At 44.8% G+C, this 18,567-nt stretch overlaps 1 protein-coding gene across 2 annotated transcripts in view; it reads left to right on the forward strand.

The window, feature by feature from the left end:
- The window catches only part of LOC147433282 (uncharacterized), a 74,443-nt gene extending 62,916 nt beyond the window's left edge, over window positions 1-11,527 (forward strand). For both annotated transcript variants that reach the window (XM_086491738.1, XM_086491739.1), the window contains exon 3: window positions 11,182-11,527. The gene's annotated coding sequence lies outside the window, so the exon portion shown is untranslated. The remainder of the gene's footprint in view (window positions 1-11,181) is intronic.
- Window positions 11,528-18,567: the final 7,040 nt, after the last annotated feature.

Below are 18,567 nucleotides of genomic sequence, written 5' to 3' on the forward strand. Positions count from 1 at the left end.
CAACATCTCTGGTGTCGTATTCTCTTCTCTATCTCTCAGTCTCATACACTTTCACGCACAGTGTCCATTCACTTTGTTTGTGTTCATTGCACTCTCTCATTAAGAACGGAAGGCTCTCCCTTCCATAAGAACAAAAGGAACCTTGAGCACAGTTCGGAGCACTCATCTTGAGCAAAGTTCAAACATTCATTCCGCTGCACCTAACATCCAAGAATGATGCAAAGCATGGACACCATCTGCTACATGTCTTTCAGGCATTGCGTGATCATAGATTGGTTATTAATGCCAAAAAGAGCGAGTTTTTCTTGCCGGAAATACATTTCTTGGGACACATCGTCTCAGCAGCGGGAGTACAGATGGACCCGGCGAAAATTGAGACTATCCGCGATTGGCCTGACTTGAAGAATGTTCATGAAGTTCCAAGCTTTTTGGGCTTGTGGCTCTTACTATCGGCGGTTCATTCGGAAGTTTGCAAAGATAGCTTCGCCCTTGCCCTTATTGACTCAGAAAGAAGTCCCTTTCTCGTGGGGACCCACAGAGGTGACTGCTTTCTAGTCACTTAAGGAAAAATTGACTATTGGACCAGTGTTGGCTTTGCCAGATTTGCAAAATCCATTAGAAGTTTATTGCGACGCTTGTGGTCGTAGTCTGGGAGAAGTCTTGGTGCAAGAAGGCTGTCACAAAACGGGAGCGTACACGAGCACTTAGAAATCTGAAAAATAAAATACTTTGCAAAGGTGAGAGAAGGGAGAAGATCGACACAGTATTGGGGACCAGAAGATGGGCTGGTCCCCCCCCCGTCAAAAGTATTCTTTATTCAGGGAGAATTCTTATACAAGCACGAGAACCCAAGGAAACCCCTCCGTTCTGTAATCTTAGACCCGAAGGTCGTGCTTTCCCGTAAAGGGCTTGGGCACAAGGCCGTTCCTTCCCGTGAGGGACTTAGGCGCGAAGCCGTACTTTCCTGTAAGGGACTTAGGCGTGAAGCCATACTTCCCGTGAAGGGCTTTCCCGTAAGGCGGAAGGGCTTTCCCGTAAGACGGGAGCTTCCCGCAAAACAAACCACACAAAGCAATAATTCTCAATGCGTATCAACACCTTATACCTATCGCTCCTTGCTCGGAAAAGCGACCTCCGTACTCAGTCGTCACACGAACACTTGCAATTTCCGTCGCCAACACTTGCTCCAGAATCCCAGCGCTAGCTTCTTCTGCCGCTTCCGGTGTGTTTTGAAACTGAACGCTGGCTACTACTTTATAGGGCCTGGCACCCGGCGGGAATAGAGGCCGAAAAAGCGGAACCCTGGCGCCCTAGAGAGAGGAGAGAGAAAGATCGCTGAATCTAGCGCTTTCTAGAGAGAGGAGAGAGAAAGATCGTTGATTTTCAGCGTGCGTAACCTATTAGCGCTGGTTTTTGAGAGCCTTGCTTTATTTTATTAATAAAAGGCTGGTCACTTAAAAGTGACCGGCCACTTTAGAAAATAAAGTGTGAACTTGTTCAAACTTTAAAAACTCACTCAGTTAGTGAAAACAATGCTACACGAACACATTCTAGGCGTCCCCGGGTGCAGAACACGGCACAGATGCAATGCAGACACAGACTCCTCGCGGGAAAGCATCTGCCCTCCCACGAATGTTCCTGCTTTTCGTAAAATGCTTCATTGAACCCATCTTTATTCTTGTGCTTGCGTTCTTACGCGTATTTTCTTACTCAGTTCGGATTTCCTCCTTAGCCTACGGAATGCCCCCTTATTGATGCACCCGTCACCCATCATGTGACACATCAGGGACACTCGTAAGCCGGCCGTTTCCACCGAACTTACGGAAACTCCTTCACGATGTTTACCGTCACCCATCAAATGACACATCAGAGTTGTCCGTTCTTGATGGCACTTCCTATAGCTACAATCTTTTAACAGTTCTTAGTGTATACAATAAAATATCCTAGAGAAAGAAATTAATCATTAAAAATAAGAAAATAGTCCAATTAGCAACATCCCTCTGGCTTCTAAACAGTTGACCTCAACTGTAGTGCTTGAACATATACCTCCAGTATCTCGAGATAAGCTGCTAATTCCTCCTGCTTCATCCACTGAGCATCTAGATTCGAATAGTTCTTAAACTTAACCAAATACTTCCGTGTTATTTTTCCGGACTTGAGGGGCCGCTCCTGATGACTTTCTATCTGCTCCGGTTGGAGTATTTCTTCTGTTTCCTCAACCTCAGGAGGTTCCTCAACACTAGGCTGACTCGGAGGCGGTCCCACATACGGCCGGAGTAAGCTGACATGGAAAGCATTATGGATCCTCCAATTAGGCGGTAGCTCTAATCGGAAGGTGACATCATTCACTTGCTGAGTGATCTTAAACGGCCCATAATAACGGGTAGAAAGTTTTACCACCTTCCCCTTATGAGACGCTTGTTTCTTAAGTCTTGCCTTCTCAAACTTGAGTAAGACTAACTGTCCGACTGTTAAGTCTAGATTCCTCCTGTGCTTGTCTGCAGCTTTCTTATGCTTTTCCTGAGAGCGTAGAATAGCTCTCCTAACTTGCCCGTAGGCTGTGTCCAAATCCCGGACAAATTCATCTGCTGCAAAGATCTTATCCTTAGTTAAAAGGATCGGTGGAAGCAAAGGCTTACCATAGAGAATCTCAAAAGGTGCTTTCCCCATCGATGAGTGTATGGTATTGTTATACGCATACTCGACAAGAGGCAAATATTTCTCCCAGCCAGATTGCCGGTCTGACACATAAGCTTTTAACATATCCAATACTGTGGAATTGGCTATCTCACTTTTCCCGGCCGTTTGAGGATGGTAGGCAGATGAAAAATTCAGCTTCGTACCAAGATTATCCATCAAGGCACGCCAAAAATTTCCTGTCATGCGAGGATCTCGATCACTCACAATAGACTTAGGCATTCCATGATGCTTAAAGATATGTGCCAGAAAGACCCTAGCCATATGATCTGCTTTGATCGTTTTCTTGACTGGTATAAAGTGTGCTTGCTTGCTAAACCTGTCCACAATGGTCCAGATCGCGTCATTTCCAGTTTGAGTTCTAGGGAGGTCCAAGATGAAGTCCATGGCAATACTCTCCCAAGGTTCATTAGGCACAGGCAATGGTTGTAGCAACCCAGGCGTCTTATGCCGATCATACTTCACTTTTTGGCAAACCAAGCATTCCCTGACATACTTATCAATGTCTGCTTTAAGGCTAGGCCAAAAGAAATATCTTTCCATTGCTAAGGTCGTAGGGAGGATACCCCGATGACCCGCATAAGGCGAAGCGTGTGCTTCATCCATGATCTTCTTTCTTAATGGTTCCGCCACACATATGGCCTGATGGTGGTAGAGATAACCGTCCCGAATGGAATAGGGAAACTCATTCTCTCCACGATGTAGCTTTCCCCAAATAGTGGAGAAATCTGGATCATTCGGATACAAATCTGGTAGTGCTTCTAATTCTTGGTGATACACTGAAGTGATAGCGTTCACCCTTGGCCGCCTAGACAATGCGTCCGCGACCACATTCTTACTCCCAGCCGTGTGAAGGATCTGGAAGTGAAACATAGACAAAAAGTTTGCCCATCTCATCTGCTTCTCAGATAGTTTCCTTTGTGTAAGAAAATATCGCAAACTCTGGTGATCAGTCTTGATCACAAAATCCGCTCCTAGAAGATAGTGCTTCCAGTTGGATAAGGCGTGAAACACAGCTGTGAGTTCCTTTTCGTAGATTGATGCATGCAACTCTGCATCCTTAAGCCGTCTGCTTTCGTAGGCCACTGCATGGCCTTCTTGGTTTAACATTGCTCCGATGCAATCGCTTGAAGCATCGCAGTGAACCTCAAATGGTTTTCTTAAGTCAGGCACTATCAAAATAGGTCCATGGCTTAGCAAGTACTTGAGCCGATCAAAAGCTCCTTGTTGTCTCGATCCCCATTTGAAAGGAATCTTCGTCTTTGTCAAATCATGAAGTGGTCCTGCTACATGAGCAAATCCTCGGACAAACCTTCGATAATACGAACATAGTCCCAGGAAGCTACGTACATCATGTACCGTAGTGGGAATAGGCCAATCCTCTACCACTCGGATCTTGGCAGGATCCATACTCACTTGATTGTGAGAGACTACATGGCCGAGATAGTGTATCTCTGAGAGGAAGAACTCGCTCTTCTTTGCATTCACATGCAACTCATGCTTTCACAATTCTTGAAACACTAAGTCCAAGTGCTTCCGATGTTCCTCTTCTGACTTAGAGAAGATGAGTATGTCGTCAAAGAATACTCCCGTAAAAGCTCGATACGGGCTGAAAATGCGGTCCATCATGCGATTGAACGTCGCAGGAGCATTGGTCAAGCCGAAAGGCATTACCAAAAATTCATATAGTCCAAAGGTTGTGCGGAAAGCAGTCTTATGGACATCCTCAGGGGCGATCCATATCTGATGATACCCACTCTTTAAGTCTATGCGACTAAAGACACTTGCATCCTGTAACTTATCAAGTATATCATCAATCAAAGGGATCGGAAAGGGATTCTTGATTGTAATCTTGTTTAAAGACCTATAGTCTATGCACATTCGAAACGTGCCATCTTTCTTCTGCACCAGTAGAACTGGAGAGCAGTAGGGTGAAGCACTTGGCCGTACTAACCCTTTCTCTAGAAGCTCGTTGACTTGCTTCAAAATTTCCTCTTGCTGAGCAAGACTCACCCGATAAGGGGGTTGATTGGGAGACGAGCTACCCGGTATGAGATCTATGCGGTGATCTTCCGGACATACCGGAGGTAGTTCATCAGGGAGTGTTTCCGTGAAACAATCTTTGTACTTTTCAATAAATTGAAAACGTTTAATGTCCAGACTAGAGAGTGAATCCCCACTAGTTTTTCCTTCTCACGTGCAAAAATCAAGTAAGCAGAAACACACTTCTTCATTTCTTTCTTAATGGAGATATGGCTTACAATTGGGAACTGCCAATCTCCTACATCAGCATGAATCTTAATTTTCTTACCCCCATGATCAAAAGTGAGGGTCTTTTCCACATAATCGGGAATAGGTGTCATGTGGAAGTGCCATGGCATACCCAAGATGATATCACATCCCTCGATGGGTGCCATCAAAAATGATTCGTGGTCCTTGTACTCGCCAATCCGAAGATTGAGCTGTCCTTACACAGGAGTTGCATTGGTTGTCAACCCCTCGAATGCCGATCCGGATGTAACCGGTGTGCCAAGTTGAGCCGGTGTGAGGCACAAACGTTCCGCAGTATCCAGGGAGATGAAGTTATCTGTGGATCCTGGATCATAAAGAATTAGTACTCGCTGGTTGTTCAAAGACCCCCAGCCCTTCAGAAGTTGACGCTTCCCTTTCTCCGTTTCTGTGTTTCCCTGAACATCTGGAATTGAGTTCGAGCTTGGTGGTGCGGGTTGCTTCCTTGCTTTCTCTTGCCTCGTAGGGGCTTGTTCTTGCCGTTGCTGCTTTGGCGGGCAATCCGGTTTCATATGTCCTTTCTCGCCACAGTAGAAGCATCTTCCTTCCTCTCTGAAAGTTTGAAGGTGAGTAGGAGAGAGATACTTAGTTTGCTTGCCATTGCCCTCTGGCTTCTTAGAATGATCATAGTCCCTAGATGGAGGACGTTTTCTTCCTTGGCTCCCTTGGTCATCGTAGACCCCTCTTTGTCTTGCACGGTAAGTGCTATGCTCCATTTTTCAGGGTGTCCTAGTTGAGTGCAAATCCTCAGCAATGATTGCTGACTCCATCATCCTCTGAAGGGTGTCATGCGGATACACTTTCATACTCTTTCGAAGCTGCGGTTGAAGACCCGCTTCGAACTTTCGTTTCTTTTCCTCGTCGGCAATCTTCATGAAGGGAGTGACCTTGAGAAGAACCGACCAATACTTGTCCACATAAGTCGTTACTCTTTCATGTTCCTTCTGGGCAAGCCAGTCCCATTCCTTCGGTATATCCTGCTCGAAGTCAGGTGGAAGAAATTGTTCATAAAATTCAGATTTGAAGCTCTCCCAAGTTCTGGCCTGAGAACATTCCAGAATCTTGGCTAACCACCAATTACTTGCCGTTTCCTTGAGGTGCATCCCCACATGGCGTAATTTGGATCTTTCTGTGAAGTGCCCATTGGTAAAGGCGTCTTCAAACTGTCCGATGAAGGACAGTGCTTTGGAGATGTCTCTCCGTCCGTTGTAGGTTTCGAACTTGATGTCCTTGTCGCCCGATTTGAAGACTCTCATGCGATGTTGAGACTTGCGACCATGCTTCTTGAATCGAGGCTTATCTTTAGGTTGATGTAGGGTAGTAGTAGTAGCAGCTTCCTTCTTCTGACGAGATGATCGAGAAGTAGAAGTATAATCAGGAGAATAGGATGGAGATGAGATAGAGATGTCCTTGCTCTCGTCTAGCAAAGAGAGCTCTTTTTCCTGGCCTTTCCTTGGAGTAGGCCGTTCATTCCGATCCGAAGATCCTTTGTGCACCTCGGCACGTTCTTCTTCTCTTTCCTCCTGTGGTCTCACGCCAACAGTGTGGTCTGGATGCCTGGCTGCATCGGTTCCATTCGTTTTCTTCATTCCGCCCAAGAGCTTTTGGACATCTGGCAATAGTAAGATTTGTTGCAAATCTGCAAGCTGAGCTTGCACTTGCTGAAGCTCCTCTTCAACGCTTCTCCCTTGGCCGGACATGGTTCTTCCCGTTCTTCCCGGAATTGTCCTTCTTTACAGAGAAAGAGAGGAGTCCGAGCTCTGATACCACTGTCACAAAACGGGAGCGTACACGAGCACTTAGAAATCTGAAAAATAAAATACTTTGCAAAGGTGAGAGAAGGGAGAAGATCGACACAGTATTGGGGACCAGAAGATGGGCTGGTCCCCCCCCCCCCCCCCGTCAAAAGTATTCTTTATTCAGGGAGAATTCTTATACAAGCAAGAGAACCCGAGGAAACCCCTCCGTTCTGTAATCTTAGACCCGAAGGTCGTGCTTTCCCGTAAAGGGCTTGGGCACAAGGCCGTTCCTTCCCGTGAGGGACTTAGGCACGAAGCCGTACTTTCCCGTAAGGGACTTAGGCGTGAAGCCGTACTTCCCATGAAGGGCTTTCCCGTAAGACGGGAGATTCCTGCAAAACAAACCACACAAAGCAATAATTCTCAATGCGTATCAACACCTTATACCTGTCGCTCCTTGCTCGGAAAAGCGACCTCCGTACTCAGTCGTCACACGAACACTTGCAATTTCCGTCGCCAACACTTGCTCCAGAATCCCAGCGCTAGCTTCTTCTGCTGCTTCCGGCGTGTTTTGAAACTGAACGCTGGCTGCTACTTTATAGGGCCTGGCACCCGGTGGGAATAGAGGCCGAAAAAGCGGAACCCTGGCGCCCTAGAGAGAGGAGAGAGAAAGATCGCTGAATCTGGCACTTTCTAGAGAGAGGAGAGAGAGAGATCGTTGATTTTCAGCGTGCGTAACCTATTAGCGCTGGTTTTTGAGAGCCTTGCTTTATTTTATTAATAAAAGGGCTGGCCACTTTATAAAATAAAGTGTGAACTTGTTCAAACTTTAAAAGCTCACTCAGTTAGTGAAAACAATGCTACATGAACACATTCCAGGCGTCCCCGGGTGCAGAACACGGCACAGATGCAATGCAGACACAGACTCCTCGCGGGAAAGCATCTGCCCTCCCACGAATGTTCCTGCTTTTCGTAAAATGCTTCATTGAACCCATCTTTATTCTTGTGCTTGCGTTCTTACGCGTATTTTCTTACTCAGTTCGGATTTCCTCCTTAGCCTACGGAATGCCCCCTTACTGATGCACCCGTCACCCATCATGTGACGCATCAGGGGCACTCGTAAGCCGGTCCTTTCCACCGAACTTACGGAAACTCCTTCGCGATGTTTACCGTCACCCATCAAATGACACATCAGAGTTGTCCGTTCTTGATGGCACTTCTTGTAGCTACAATCTTTTAATAGTTCTTAGTGTACACAATAAAATATCCTAGAGAAAGAAATTAATCATTAAAAATAAGAAAATAGTCCAATTAGCAACAAAGGCCAAGTGATTGCTTATGAAAGCAGAATGTTTTCAAGGCGAGAATTGGTAGCCCAAATTTATTAGAAAGAGCTATTGGCAGTGATCCATGCTCTTACACTGTGGCAACGATATCTTCTTGGAGCCGATTTCATAGTTTTTACAGATCATTAGAGTCTATGCTACTTCTTGTCCCAGAAGCAGCTTTCGAAAAAGCAGATGCGGTTGGCTAACATCTTGTCAGAGTTTCACTTCCAGATTGTCCATGTTCAAGGACATAAAAATTTAGTGGCAGGTGCATTGCCTCAGAAGCCCCTAGATTTGACTATTTCCGCGATTCATCACAGAAGCTTCGAGGATACGGTTGACTAGTACGCCATAGATTCTTAATTTACCTACATTATTACTCACATGTAGAATGGGGAGAGTTCCTGGGTATTCCATACGTGGTGGCTACTTGATGAAGAAAACGATGTTGTGTGTCACACAACCGTTGAGGGAAAAGGTCTTGACAGAGTGCCACTGTCCACCACTTACGGGTCACCGTGGCATCGATACTACCTTGAAGGGGGTAGAGCGTTATCTCTATTGGCCGAGACTGAAGAAGGATGTGGACGACTTTGTTCGCAGTTGTTTAGTATGCCAAAAGGTCAAGTTTGACAGGCATAAGGCATAGGGATTACTACAGTCTCTACCCATTTCTACCTGCCCCTGGGAAAGTATTGCAATGGATTTCATGTTTGATCTCCCGAAGACACAAAGTGGGCATGATGGCATTTGGACTAGCATTGACAAATTTAGTAAGCAAGCTCACTTCATTCTAGTCAAGAAAAGAGTCAAGCCGGACCATTTAGCGAGATGGTTCATTGCTTGGATATTTTGGTTACATGGCATGCCTGAGACCATAGTCTTCGACAGAGACCCCCGATTCACTAGTTTATTTTGGAAGGCTATTTGGGAGAACATTGGCACGCGGTTGCAGTTCTCGTCATCATTCCACCCACAAACAGATGGGCAATCTGAGATAGCCAATTCAGTGGTTTTGGATTTATTGAAGTCTTACATTTCTGATCAAAAGACTCAATGGGAAAAAGACTTGCCCTTGGTGGGACCTTCTTAGCACCTTCGATTACTTCAAATGGCGTCTTCCCCATCGAAGATTGAATCGTGTTATTATAGTCAAATTCCTCCCTTTCTAAGCACTGAAGACAAGATTTTTGAAGCCGACCAGTACACGAGGGACTTGGACACTGATTTTGCCAAGGTCCGCGAGGCTCTAGAGAAGTCTCAAGAACGACACAAGAAGGCAGTAGATCGACATCGACGCGACTTGAAATTAAAGAAAGTCAATTGGGTGCTCTTACGTTTTGAAAAGGCATGCTTAAGGAAATGAAAGGGAAAGGAGCAGATTTTTCCAAAGCTTAGCATGAGATATTATGGCCCTTCACAGATTAAAGAAAAGATAAATGATGTCTCCTTTTGAGTCCAGTTGGCAGATACTTGGAAGATTCAGAATGCATTCCATGTGAGTCTCCTGAAACCTTTTAAAGGTGAGGTGCCAATTGATCGGGAACCTGATGAGCAACCCGAAGTGGAAGAGAGCGAGAAAATACTCGTTCCTGAACAGATTTTGGCACACAAGGAAAGAAAAGTGAAAGGTAAAGTGGTTCGGCGGTTCTTAGTCAAACTTGAGAACTATCCGGCATTGGATGCGAAGTGGATGGAGGAGGAGGAGCTAGCAGTACTCCTCAAATTTTGGAACTTTACCTTAAGCATTCGGTTTAGCTGTGTCTACTCCGAGAGATCCCGTAGATCAGCAGGGTTGAATTTGGTGCAAAGGGATTGCACAAAAGGGGAGTCACTCCGCTCCTTTGTCACAGATATCTCTTTGGGTTTCAGGGATACTACTTTGCTGGTTGTATGACTTTATGAAATGGAATTCCCGAGATTGAACATGAATGATTTGTACTCTCTCATGTGACTTGTTTGAGTGCAGCAGCTGAAAGACGAAATGGCTGCAGCATTTCTGTCTTGACAATCTCTATAGACATGATAGCAATAAGGATTAGTTAATCTGACATTAGTGAGGTCCGGGATGGATCTAGACGCGATTACTAAATACATTGTTGGAAATCATGGTCTGAGTTTGAGGACGAATTTTTATGTGATTGATTTGAGTTCATGTGATGTGACTGTCGTCTATGTGTAAGTGCTAGATTTGTGTGGGTCTAGTGCGTCGGTACGAAGGGTCAGTGCCTACTGAACTGGTTTATGGCCTCTGTTTGTTTTGCAGACATAATCGAGGGCGATTACCATTCTTTCAAGAGGGGGGTATGTCACGAACTGATGTGTGGCATGCCATAATGTGAACAATAATGTTCCAACTTATGGACCACTCTCGACGGGGCCTAAGTGACATTAGGCCATTAAAAATTACGTAAGGTCGCCACAGATTCTAGACTTGGGGCGTCCAAGTTTGTTACATCATTTAATAGATATACAAGTCTACGTGCATGCATGCTTGTGCCCAAAGACCGAAATCAGAAAAGAAAGCTGAAAAAAGTAATGAAAATCCAATGAATACAGGGGAAACACGACCATACGTAAGTATGGCTGGGAGGTGGCACCGTCCTCACCCATTTATATAATACGTAGAGATGTGCCTTTCCCCCGTCTGTCCTTTTTTGTACCTCGGTGTCAGAGTTGCAATATGCTCATCTCCGGTGTCGGAGGATGTCCTTTTTCGTCAAATTTCGTCCAATGCAAGGCTTGTATATATGTGATGTATGTTGAATTCAAACGTGAGCTATGTTGCTTTTATTTCTGCTTTGTTATGTTGATAAATGGTCGGTATATTTGTAACAACAAAAGACACTTCTCTCAGAAGCATGATAATAGAACATGATGAGAACTAGCTATACGAACTGCAGGCTGGGCCGAATGACAATTGTGACCTCCTCATTACTTGCATTATAACACAACAGCTTCCGACTTGAGCCGTTGCTACCACTTGAACTTGCATGCAGGATACCCGCCCATAGCAAACACAAAGCGGTGTACAAATTTGTGTGTGTGTGTGTGTGTGTGTGTGAGAGAGAGAGAGAGAGAGAGAGAGAGAGAGAGAGAGAGAGAGAGAATGAATTTGTTGTGTCTAGGCAGCGCAGAGTCTCCTCACGCGTGACGGAGTGGTGTGTGGGCAGCGTACACAGTTCTATATTCTGTATTCGTTCTTGTTTATTGATAGGCTTGCTTTTTTGGCCTTTAAAAACCAAATAATAATGAGCATTTGGCTCTTTGGCCTGAAAAACACCTTGGAGGCTAATGGGTGCAGCACACTGTGCCTCATGGTTTCTTTTCTAGCAGTAGCCTTTGACTCTACATTCAACCCCATCTTCATCTTCCTATTCACCAACAATTGTGTGTCAAAAATTTGCTGAAGGAAAGTACATGTCAACTAAAACTTTGCAAACAGTGACTTTCAATGAAGAAGTCTAGGTTGACTTTGAACTGGTGCTTTAATTTGTTTATCTTAATTTAGGTAAATAGATTTTCGGTGGTTTACAGGTTCTTACAAATTGTCCAAATTGAGACCCAAATTTGTGATGCTGTTCTATGCTTAATGACGCTACAGTCTTTTTCAACAGGCATTGCACAAATTGACTTCACAATCGTGAAAGCTATTTTCATTATTAAGTTTATGGTACATTGCATGTTTGCTCCTGGTTTTCAGGGTATGTTGAATGTCCAGAAAAGCACACCACCAATGATCATGTGCTTCCAAGGACTTGTCTAATGGAGTTTCATGCATGACATGGCAACAAATGGAAGTAGTGAGAAGCTTTGTTTAACTGTGGTAGTATGGCTCATAGAGTAAACTGAAAATGTTAGGCCTCTTAGGCAGCGTTACCGCTACGTAAGCAGGCGCCAGTAGAATGAGGCCCGTGCAAAAGCTTTGTTAGTTCTTGCCCCCCAAGGATTGGTTTGTCCCTTTGGCGGCTAGGAAAGCAGCTCTAAACAGTTAATCTTGGAATTTTTTTGGTCTGCTAGAAGTGTATGTTAGAACTCCTTGATGGGCTTTTTGATTGATGGGGCTTGAATTCAAGCTCATATAAACCCTAAACCGTAAACCGAAACATTGGACCCATTTCAATGAAAGTTATGTCCCTTTTTTGATGGGCTCTAGAACTATGACTTTTTTGGTTTGGCTCTAGGCATCTCGAACAAGTGCTCTAGAACTCCACGTATATAATTCACAATGCTCAACTTTGTCTATTGCAACTTAGTAAAGGTGGTTAAGACCTTTTGTGTTTACTGCAAATAACTGTCCGTGCAATTTGTGCCCATCCTGTTCAGAGACTCTATTTTTTATTCGACAAAGATAGGTGATGCTCTCTAAGTCGGTCGGTTGCGGTTAAACTACTTATAGATTTGTGCGAGTTCTCAATATCCATCGACTTTAGGTTCCGGGCCCTCGGCGGGGACCCAAGGTAGTACAAACCAAGACCCGAACATAGCGGCTAGTGACTCTTCCTCTGACTACGACGTCATGGAGGGTTTCCCAATCCCGATAGCTCGAGCCAAGACATGTATGCCATGGGTCCTCGGTCTTGGCCGAGTGTGCTTAGCCGTCTGAAGGAAACCTTTAGTAGAGCCACTTGCTTCGAACATGGAGCTAATGATGTAAATGAGGGGGGTGGGGAAATAAATTCTCCATTCGTGACAAACGTAGACCCTATACCGTTAGAGAATGTGCACGTGAATACTTCATTCACTGCACCTCCTGACTCTTCAGAGTTATTTCCCTCCGAGGTCATATTACCCGATGGTAGAAGCCTTGCCGAAGTGCAAGAGGTTGAGCGATATATCCTTGCAGCGAGGGAAAAGGAAGTCGAGAGCTTACGCAAGGCGGAGCAACGAAGAGAGTTAAAAGCGAAAGCTCCTATGTCAATATCCTTGCTAAGAGAGCAATCAAGTGCTCCTGATTTAACAACTGCTAAGGGCCAACCCTTAGAAAGCAACATTGCATCTAGCTCAAAGGACACCCCTAGCACCTCAATCCTAGATAGAGTGTTCTTAAATGAGAACTGGGAGTACGAATTACAAACAGAGACTCTGACCGACCTATACACAAGTCACACCTATCACGTGGGTTGGTTAGATGTCCTACAATCCACAATGGGTGCTACTAGTATGGAGGATCAACAACAAAGAGTTTGTGAAGTCATCCATAGGGTTATCGAGTTAGAGAGACAGAACAAGGGGATCAACATGCCTTCAACGGGTCTCATGAGATTCTTGGATACGGGAAAGGCTAAACAACCGACCTTATCGCAAATGGAGACTCCCTCGGTAAGTCCGATGGATCCTCCATATGTTGTTTCTCCAGGATTCTCAGTGCGCAATCTGAGCCCACAAGTGATAGCTTCACCTTTCCAAGTCTAGCTCATCTTTCCCTTGATGACACGACGGCTACCATGCCTACCCAATGATGGGCATGCCGAGAAACACGCCATGGACCTCATTTGTTAGTAAAGCACCACTACATGGTAGCTCAATGCCTGCAACAGTACCTACAAGTGTGTACCAATCGTATACACCTATGGGTCATCACACTCATGTAGTCCCTACCCCTCCCGTTGTTTCAACTACCTATGCTCCACAACCACAATACACAAGTTCTTATTTCCATGGGACTATACCGGCTAGCATTAGCATGTCACATCCGACGTCTGCTATGTCTAGGGCCACCCATATGAACTATGGACCACCACATGGCACAACATCGTACCCAACGTGGAACCCAAGGGCTTTCTATGCGCCAAGCCCAATGCCAATACCTACTCCATATGTAGTCTCTGGAGCGCCTTCACCCACGGTGCCTGCTCATTTAGGTGACTTGGCAACATTTGCTCAAGCTATCAGTCGATCTATTGCTAAGAATATGCGTTACACGCCTGATAGAGAGCCTGAGGGTAAGGCAATACAAATAGCCAAGCTCACACAAAAATTTAGTGGAGACGGGGATGTGAGAAAGCATACCGAAGTGTTTGAACAAATATGCGATTCTTTGGGAGAACACAATGACCTACATAAGAGCAATGCTTTAAGCCTAACCTTAAGTGGAAAGGCTGGGGATTGGTATAGAACCTTAAGGGTGGAAGAAAAAACGATTTATCCTACTCTTCGGAGACTGTTCTTAAAAGAATACATACGAGAGGGAGTACTTTGGGGTGTAGCGTCTCAGCTCCAGAAAGCCCAACGAGAGGAAGGAGAGTCGGTGAGAGACTTTATAAGTCGCTTGAAGCATTTGAATTCTCGTTGTAATCCAAATGAGCGCTTCAAGAATAACCAATTGCTTGATAGATTCATTAGGGGATTACGACATGAGGATATCTACAATGGCCTAGTCATTAGAGGTATCACCACTTGGGAAGCAGCCACCACCAATGCGATCCAATTGGAGGATAATTTAATGATTCAAGGAGAAAGAGTGTCTGTTGAGTCTAAATCTATTAGCTCACAAGCATCGGGGCATCAATCAATGACCCTGAAGCCTATTGCTAAGGAGCCAAAGATATCTGAGATGACTTTAGCAGATCTCACCAAAGCTATTCAAGAGAGTCTTAGAGATAATCGTGCTCCGCAAAAAAATCATATGTATCCAAGAAGGGAGCAGCAATGGTGCTCAGTATGCTATGGACCGCATAGTACCAGTGAATGCCCTACTTTAAGAGTAAAATTCAATGGGAACTGCAATGCATGTGGAAGGTATGGTCATCAAGCTAAGGATTGCATAGTATTTAAGCGCGCGATGACCAATAGACCAATCTTAGCATGGACAGACACACCTCGAGTGCCTGCATTGATGCCGGCCCCACCTCTTGAACAAACAGCACAACACATGGTCCCTAGGGCCCAAAATGTTGTTTAGACAACACCCTTACCACCTCCAGTGCTAGGACCGCAATCACCACATTCGAAAATCACTTATGTGAATCAAGTGGGTTGTGAGTCATCTATTGCTTGTTTGGAAGGCTGTGAGGAAGATATAGATCCTAATATTGTCTATGGGATGGATGTGCTTGAAGAAAGTCCACAATACTACATGGAGGACTATTGGGGACAAGTCAAACCTGTATATCAAGTAGCTGCTCTTGCGGCAAGAGGCCAAAATATCAATTACACTGCCAAGAGACCATCTCTTCAATGCTGTGAGTGTGGAGGTCCACATCGTGTAGCCGAGTGTCCTATTAAGCTACAAAAGAACGCCACACTAATGCAAACCAATCAAGCGAGCACGTCTATAACGCCGATACTCATGTGTAATCGATGTGGCATAGATCATTTGATTGCCCAATGTCCAAATAATCCAAATGCACCGAAGATCACGCCATTAAACTTGATTGAAGTTATCGAGGAGCCATCACCAAGTACACCCGTGGTACCAGTAAACGTACTCATACGATCGATGCTCCAAAAACAAAACTATATTTTTGAGGAAAGAGACACGACATCAATTGTCCAATCTCAAAAAAAGAAGAAAACACGAAGAAAGAGATCGCAAAAAGCAGCGAAGTCAGACCCCAGTTCAAAGACCAACATAGGGACTGGTGACGACCCCATATATATGAACGACGCTGAAGAAGATTCTGATTCAGGTGAAACCATGGAGACCAAAACGACCACTAACATAGAAACCAACAAGAAAGATCTTCATGAGCCATAATGGCTAGGATCCAAAAAGAAGATAGGAACTTACCCAAACCCTTCAGAGGAGATTGAGCGAGTCAAGCAATTAAGGAGTTTGGTAGAAGATACCCAAAGGGATCTAGAACTAGCACCTAGGAAGATCCAGATTACAGACACCGTGTTTCCTACGCAACAACAACCTCACCAAGTCCATAGACCCTTGGACATACCTAGTGTCATCCGAGAAGAAAGTGACTTAAAGTCATGGGAAAGTGGGCGTACTCACTTCTTGATGGAAAGAATGTTTACAGAGGGACTGCCTGATCCTATCGAAGAAATGGAGATCCCATCTTTCCCACGTCAAGGGACTCAAGGCCAAAAGGTGCCGTTAAACATTGCCAAATTGATGTATTTCATGTCTTCAGAAGTTAGAACCACTATCATGTCCAAACTATATAAAGACCCCGAGCTAGTCTCAGCTCTTCGAGCCTTCCTCAATGGAAAACTGAAGTTTGGGCTACCACATTTGCACAGATGGATGGAGCTGGGGAGATGCCAACAGAGGAGGAACACTTAGATCCACAACCCAACCTAGATGAGAACCTAGTTATAGAAATACTTGTTAACAAGTTGGGACAATACTTTGAGGGTGATGAATCCAATGCGACCATACCAATCACTACTAAGGGATTAACTGTGAAGGGAATCCTTGATGGTGGCGCTGGGGTTAGCATTGTGACTAAAATTTGCTGGGAAGCTATGGGAAGACCTCACCTTGCGACCACAACCATAGTAGTGAAGATGGCCAATGGGTCTATTGTTAAACCTATTGGGATGCTAGAAGATCTCAGGATCAAGGTCTTTGGACATAAAATAAGGATTACCTTTATTGTTATGGATTTCTCCAAACACACTATGGCATCGGAGATGATCTTAGGACGTCCTTTCATGAGGGAAGCAAAAATGGTACATGACTGGTCTAAAAACCATGTCTACTTGCAGTTCCAAGATTCTGTAATTCGAGTGGATCTTGACTGGTCGAGCACATCCTCTAGCAAACAGGTTTATAATTGATCATAGATCTGACACCACAGTTCACTCGGCCCCATTGCAGTATTGTTATACGTGTAAAGCGGACACTGATGTTGGGGAAGATTCTCCTTATATGGATGTACTACCTGGGATGACTGAGTCAGACAATGTGGATTGGGTCCACCTAGCAGCAACCATAGACACTTGGGGAAATAAGGGGACGACCTGGGTAACACCTGAGGGGGATGAAATGCCCGTACCCTTAAATATGCTACAAGCAATGCATATAGCTTCTGACAAGACTCATCCTAATATAACAAAAAAAACATACAAGTGGATCCCTAAAGCTTATTTAGCGACCATAGCTAGTGCTAAAAAACAGAAGCCTTGTAAGAAATGTCTCACTCGCTCTAAGAAATGTAAGAAAACGTGGCGATGGATTCCTAAATGACTATTGGAAGCCCAAGGCTACTATCAAGGAAATGATCAAATTTGGGTGCCAAAACGTAGATTGTACTCTTACTTGTCACCGGGCCCATGTGAGCTCAATCTTGTAGCTCCAAAACGAATTGACGATCGTGGAAAGAAAAAAATCACAGAATGCTACACATCCGCTCCAGAGCTAGTTTGGGTACCGAAGAATGAACGATTTGTTTCACCTAGCTCAGGAAGGGGGGAGTCCCAAAAAGCTTTTAGCTCCTCATGTAATGCATCCATAGAGGTAAAAGCTTCTCCACAGCCTCCACCTACAATAGTGGACCTCCATGAAGCTACAAAGGAATCCACACCTCCCAGTGTTCAAGAATTACATTATGAACCATTTCAAGTTCGATCCTGGGAGAGTATCTTACCACCCTTACAACTCGACGAGGCACCTAAGGTAATAGAAAACTACTGGCAAAAATCCTCACCTATTACGAACTGGAACAATTGGTTTCAAAGGGTGACCACATTTTAAATGGTATGATCTACCCAAGGAAGGGGGGAGTGTTTGCTGACAGACCCTAAACCTTTACATATTATGCTTATGCATTTGATTATATTAATATTTAATGTTTATCGCTGACAAATGGTTTAAAATTCTGTTACCAATCAAATTATCTGCCTACAATTGCATATGCTTTTTAATTGCTTATGAGAATGCAATTGCTGTGCCAATGTTGTTTGCTTTTGCAGTGACTGAAGGAGGCTAAGGACATTCATCTCAGATGCTCTTCCACCTCGACGAACGAGCTTTAACTCAATAGCTTCCGAGGACGGAATCTGCATTAGGAAGGGGGGCATGTTAACTCTCACGGCTCATGGACACCATATCACCTACGATGGATGTTGTATTATTTACTTGGTAGAGTCATGTACCGGGCTTGTCGGTCCAATAAGAAAAGGGTAAGAGTGATCGCCGATGAGAGGCGCACTCTAACTGGAACATTCAAGGGATTAGTTGGCTAAGCATGGGCACCTAAGTGTGAATGGGGCGAGCTCATATAAAAGTCAACTAAATCTAAAATTCACTCATTCTCTCATTTGTGCAATTGAAGAGTGCTCTTGCTCCATCTCCTTCTTCTTCTTCTTCATCTCTTTGTGTGTGTGTGTGAGAGAGGGAGAGAGAGGGAGTGCGTGGCCGATCGAGCATTACGAAGGCACGACGGTGGTGAAGCGGTTGAGCGCGGCGTAGCGGCGTCTCCTTCTTCTTCGCGGCGAAGAATCCTCCACGAAGTAAGCGTAGAGCGGTGAGTGACACACCATCGCCTTCTTTGAGCTTACTAGTTTAGGCTTGTTGTGTGCTTGGAGCCATTTGTGGCTCGCACACAGTGTATCGG

The sequence above is a fragment of the Adiantum capillus-veneris genome, chromosome 20 (assembly GCF_014529385.1).
Source record: "Adiantum capillus-veneris isolate H3 chromosome 20, ASM1452938v2, whole genome shotgun sequence".
In the NCBI taxonomy this organism is placed as follows: domain Eukaryota; kingdom Viridiplantae; phylum Streptophyta; class Polypodiopsida; order Polypodiales; family Pteridaceae; genus Adiantum; species Adiantum capillus-veneris.